Source organism: Cryptomeria japonica, chromosome 7 (assembly GCF_030272615.1).
Source record: "Cryptomeria japonica chromosome 7, Sugi_1.0, whole genome shotgun sequence".
In the NCBI taxonomy this organism is placed as follows: Eukaryota; Viridiplantae; Streptophyta; class Pinopsida; order Cupressales; family Cupressaceae; genus Cryptomeria; species Cryptomeria japonica.
Window position 1 is genome coordinate 249,650,962 of NC_081411.1, and position 6,425 is coordinate 249,657,386.

The following is a 6,425-nucleotide window of genomic DNA, read 5'->3' on the forward strand; positions in this document are numbered from 1 at the left end:
TACCAAACAATGAATCCCAGAATCTCTAGTTTCACAAATGACTCAATAGTAAGGCCAGACTCACACCAAAACTCACATACCTAAGCTAAACACAACAAAAACTGTATGTACAAACTGGCAAGGGACTCCTACTTATAATTGATACAATTTTAAATCTTGCCCATTATAGGACAGAGGTAATTCGAAGCCATCCTAATAAGCAAGTTTGAAAGAATTGGGACCTTTTACCTCATGAATTACGTAAGGTCCTTTCCACAGTGACTAGAATTTACCATGAGCACCTTTCGGCTCCCTCCTTTTATCCCATAATAACACCAGATCACCTTTCATGAACTTCCTGGGTCTTTCCTTCTGATAAAAAATCTTTTTCACCCTCATCTGATGTTCTATAATCCTGTCAACCAGTCTTTCCCTTTCTTCCTCAATCTTAGTTAAGTATATAATTCTCTTCTCAAAAGAGCTCTGAAAGAATGCATCTTCTACTACAGTTTGCAATTTGGAAGCCACCAATTCTAGAGGAAGAGAGATTTGGGAACCAATGCCATATACCAACTCAAAAGGAGACATCCCTATAGCTCACTTAGGTGAGGTTCAATCTACCCACAGTGCTTCATTCAACTTCTTGTGCTAGTCTCTAAAATTTTTGCTAACCAACTTCCTCATGATGTTAATCAAGTTTTTGTTACTTGATTCTGCTTGGCCATTACCCTATGGATAATAATCAGAAGCATGTGCCAAAGAAATTATATGATCATAGAAAAATAAAATTAATTCGGATGAAGAGAAATTTGATGCATTATTCGTGACTATTTTCTGAGGAACCCCGAACCTGACAAGAATATTATCCTTAAGGAATGCACATACAACCTCTGAAGTAGTCTTTTTCATAGGGATAGCTTCCACCCACTTAGTGAAATAATCCATTGCTATTAATATGTGAGTGTGTCCTGTGTTGGAGGTTGGATTCAAAGGACCAATGAAATCTAATCCCCATTGTTTAAAGGGTTCCTCAATCACTATAGGTCTTAAAGGCAAAGCAGCCAACTGGGGTTTACCTATAAACAATTTGCACTTTTCACACTTCGCCACCCAAGCATACGCATCTCTGAACATTCCTAGCCAATAGTAATAGTTCCTTAAGATTTTATATGTAGTAACCGTAGAAGAGAAATGACCGCCGCATGCCTCATCATGAAAAGTTTTCAGTAAAGCCTCTTGATGCGGCTTATCTACACACCTGAGAAAGGTGCCATCCAAACCCTTCTTGTATAATATATCATCAAAGATAACATACTTTGCAGCTTTTAGCTTCAAATTCCATTTCACCCTAGGACAAAGATGGTCTGGACAGTCTCCATAAGTAAGATAATAAGCAACATCGGTGAACCAGGAATCCTGATGACTAACAAATAAAGTTAAGGGAAGATTCCCCTCCTCTTCAAACTTGTTCTCTGCCATTAGTTTACAAAGGCCTTGTCCTCTAACCAGCTTAGTGGGCTTAATGTCTAAATTAAACTCTTGAATCCTAGAGACCCAAGATGCTCTATTATTGATACCAACATCCTGCTGGGTTAAAACACTTTTCACTACATAATTCAGAACAAAGATAGTTGCATGTGAATGAAGTATATAGTACCTGAATTGTTTCACAACTTTCACTACTTCATAAGCTTGCTTTTCTATCTGCAAGTATTTTAACTTGTGCTTCTTCAGAGGTACACTCGTGAAGGAGATTGGAACTTCCTCATTATCTTCACCTTTCTGCACTAAAATTCTAGACATAGTATGCTTTGATGCATAACAATAAATAATAAAATCTTTACTAAAATCAGGGTTAACTAGAGTAGGTGCATGCGCAATTGCTCTTTTTATTTCTTCAAAATCCCTTTTACCTTCCTCATTCCGCTTAAAAACTACTTTCTCACTCATCATATTTACGATATATTTAGTAGTCTCGACAAAATTAGGAATAAAACATCTTAGAAAGTTCACCTATCCAAAGAAGGACCTCACTCCATTTCTGTTGGAAGGAAGGCTGAGTTGTTGTATTGCTTTTACTCTCTCCAGATCCACCTTTACCCCCTCCTTTGAAATAATATGTCTGAGAAGTTTTTGTTCTGTGATGCCAAAAATATACGTTTTAGGATTTAATGATACTCCATGCTCTTTGCATCTCATCAAGACTTTCCTCAAATCTCGTAGATGATGTTTCCTCTTTCTAGAGAACACAATCAAATCATCTAAATACACTACAATGATCTTATCCCTCAAATGCCCAAAGGAAAGATCCATCGCCCTCTGAAATGTTGCCCCTACATTAATCAATCTGAAAGGCATCCTGTTATATGCAAAGGTGCCCTAGGGAGTTATAAATGCTATCTTGTGTTGATCTTGCTTTGAGACACTAATTTGGTTATATCCAGAGAAGCCATCCAACATGGACATCATCTTTGATCCTAAAACAGTTTGTAAAATATGATCCATTGCTGGCAAAGGATAATTATCCTTCAGGCTTGCTTGGTTCAAGTTTCTAAAATTAACATAGATCTGTATTTCACCATTTTTCTTCCAAACATGGATGATATTATTAATCCAGGTAGAATGATGTAAAGGATAAATAATCTGGGCCTTCAACATCTTGTCTACCTCATGAAAGATTGCTTCTGCTACCTTTGGATTAAAATTCCTCAACTTCTATCAGAAAGGATTGACACCAGGTTTCAAAGGAATGTGATGTTGGAAATTACCATCTCTGAAATTCTTTAAATCATCGTAGCTCCATGTATAAACATCTTTGAACTCAATCAACAGGCTGATGAACCTCCTTTTTTCATCTTCGGAACAAGATTTACCCAAATTAACAAATTTAGGATCCTCCTTAGTACCAATGTTGATTCACTCATACTCACTAGAGTTTTGAATTACAAAAGTCTCTTTCTCCTCTTTCTTAACATACCCATCCTTTCTATCAAAAAGACGTTCAAGATACATCGAGCCTTTTGGGATTTTATTTCCTTTCAACTATAATACCCCATCATGCAGTTCCTCTAGTGAATCAGGAGAAAACTCTTTACAACTTAATTCTGATCCTTCATAAAACAAGGATGTGAAAATCTCTGCACACCGTAAAAAGTTCTGAATCTGTTAATCATTTTCGAACACTTGCCAAGATTAATAATTGTTGGGGATGCTCAGTCTATAAACTAGTTCTACCTTGTAGGTATCTATTGTGAAATCAAGATGAGGAACTAATAGAGCTGCTGATACCACCAAAGAATCAGCCTTCGAGTTGAACCCCCTTAGTACTGCTTCGATTGAGAAAGCATCGAACTCTTGAATCTTGTCCCAAACACAATTTCTATAATGTCTCAATCTCTCATTTTTAATAGCGAATAAAACTCTCACTTGCTTTATAGTAAGTTCAACATAAACTTTAATCTTCAACATTTTGATCTACAGTTTCTTTGCTTCAACAAGACCTAATAATAGAGCTTCATATTCAGTTGTATTATTAGTGTTTTGAAACTCCAATTTGAAAGCATAAGGAATAACTTTACCTTTAGGAGGTATTAATACTACCCCAGCCCCTGAACCAGTAGATGAACAACTCCTGTCAAATTCCATAAACCAGAGTTCATCAGACATACCTAAATCTACGGTCTTATCCACCTCTTGAAAATTGGTTGATATCATATAATTTCTAAAACCACAATCTTGATACAAAATTTGAGCTTTTAGATCATCTGAAGGAAAGACTGTGTATTTAGCTTTTGTTTCAGGATGCAGGACAACTCTCTGTTTTCCAACTATGATCATCACCTGACACCAATCCATTCTAATTTCACCACCCATGTCTTTAAAAAAGGTATGACTCAATAACATGCCATAACTGGTAGGGATGTCAGCCACCAGAATTGTCAACTTGATTCTTTTATCAAGATGTGCTACTAAAGCCACTTGTGCATCCTTAATTTGCCCTAACAAAGGCACCTGTTTGGAATCCATGGAATAACATTTGCCAAAGGTCTTTGTTAAGGTTAAACCTAAAGCTTTTGCTACTACTGAGGTCATGACATTTTCTAATGCTCCAGAGTCTATTATACAATAACTCAATTTATGCCCATTGATAAACAAGGACACATAGAAAGTTTCAGGCTTATCTTCAAGACTAGGTTTAACCAATTCAACTTGTTGAGGAATAGTTTTTGATGAGACTTCAGGGATTACTAAAGCAGGGCTGATATTTTCCTATGCTAAAGAATTACAAGTCACGGGCATTTGGGTTTCACTTGCTAAATTATGAGTATCATTTCCCTTCACAAATTCAACTAGTCTATCTAACTCCTTAGGGATTAACTTTAGATACTCAGCTCGAGTAATCTGAACACAAGATGATTTGCAAAATTCAATGATATCAAAGGAACTATTAAATGAATCAAAACTTGAAGAAGCAACTTCTTGACCAACTTTTGAAACACTTCCAAGATGAGTCAAACTTTCCTTACCCTTTGCAGTGCCATGGACAGGTATTACAACATCTTGAGACTTCAAATTTTGTTGAGTTCTAGTAAGAATTGCATATGAGGAATCCTCCAAAGTCACCAACATGTTTCCTCCCCTTTCTGAGTCAGAGACATATTCCATATAATGAATTTCAGAGTCCCTAGGCATACTTTGGGAGCCTCCTTCATCAGCTTCTAAGACTGTTTCTCCTTTATTGATCATATGAGAAAAATGAACCATCTCTAGGCATGAAAAACCATCATGTTCATTAGTTAAATGAAACACACATGTGTTTGTCTTAGGAGGTGGCACTTCAATAGCAAGTCTTTTTTGTGCAGGAGCTAATTGTAATTGTCTTCCTCTATTTCCTCCTTGTTGATTGGGATATTTTCTAGGAATGTCTTGATATAATTGAGAATATGAAGTGCTTGCTTTAGGAGCTTGTCTTTTTAGGGCAATCACATCATTCATTAACCGTTGGATGACAGGATCAGAAGAAGTTGAAGGTTGAGCACTAGGTATCTGTACTTCCCTTTTCCATTTACCCACTGTAATTAAATCATCTTCTAATTCAACTGCAAGGGTTTTAGCAGCATTCAAATCTATGACTCTTTGCCTATAGATCAGGAAACCTATTTCAGAAGGCATAGAATTAATAAAGAAACACTTAAGGTTGTCATCTAAAGGCTTTTGATTAGCTGGAATCTTATGTAATATCTTATCAAATCTTTCTACAAAGTCTCGCATAGATTCAGGAATTTCTTTTTTCAACTGGGCTAATTGAGCCAAGAGGGAATGTTCATCCTCATCCACTTTAAATCTTGCCTCAAATCTTGTTTTCAGATCTTGCCAGGTTGTTATCACACTATTTGGTAAGTGATAAAACCAATCGGCTACTACCCCAGTCAGTGTCTAGACAAACAACCTGACATCAACCTCCTCATGTTGAATTGCTATTATCCCACAAGCCACACTGAATGCATTCACGTGTTCATCAACGGTGATCATTCCATCCCCACTAAATTTTTGCAAATGATCCCTAGCACCTTTTGGTAAGGGGTTAAGATTCAAACCTAAGTTCAACAGGCCTACAACAGCCCCCCAAGGATTGTTTGCTGCCATTGGAAGTATGATATTGAGGGGGGTCGGGTTGAATATATTTGGTAAGGCAACACTATGCAGGGTCAAAGCTTGATAGACCAAGGACACAGGTGATGATGGCAATGGGGAAGGAGGTCTACTTCTAGCCCTTCTTTGAGGTGAGAAAGTGGGTTGAAAATTTAGGATCTGTAACTCTTCAAAGATAGGATCAACAACCCCTTCCCTTCTTTGGGATGTAGTATATCTCCTTGACTCCAGTCTTGCAACTAGGCAACCAGTGTGAGAAGCAATCAGGGTAATAAGAGTCTGGGATTCTGTGGTTGATTATCAAGGATTCTAATAAAGAAAACTCTAGGAACAATCACCCTCTCAAAAACTAACACAGGATGGTCTATTCGCCTTTCTACTTCGTTGAGGAATGCACTTAACCTATCGTATTCTGCTTGACTTCTTCTATGTCTCCAAGCTAGAGTATCCAACTCAGAGATAATGTTACTTTTCTCTTCTTGCACCTAATTTAGATTTGGTTGTAAAATAGGTAAGAACCCTTCATGAGGCAACACCATCTATGAAGAGAAAAGCATCACCATAAAGATGATTATTTTTAAAACCAATTATTTGGTTCGATCCCTAGCAAACTCGCCAAAAAAATCTGTCGGTAAACAGATTTGTCTCCCACAATTTATTTAATTTTTATACTCCTTAGCCCAAGAAATGAAAGACAAATTTCACCATATAGTTGGAAAATCATCATATTGATTAACCTCTGAATTAAGGTAAAACTCCCTTTAATAGATATTCAATCAACTCCAAATTACACA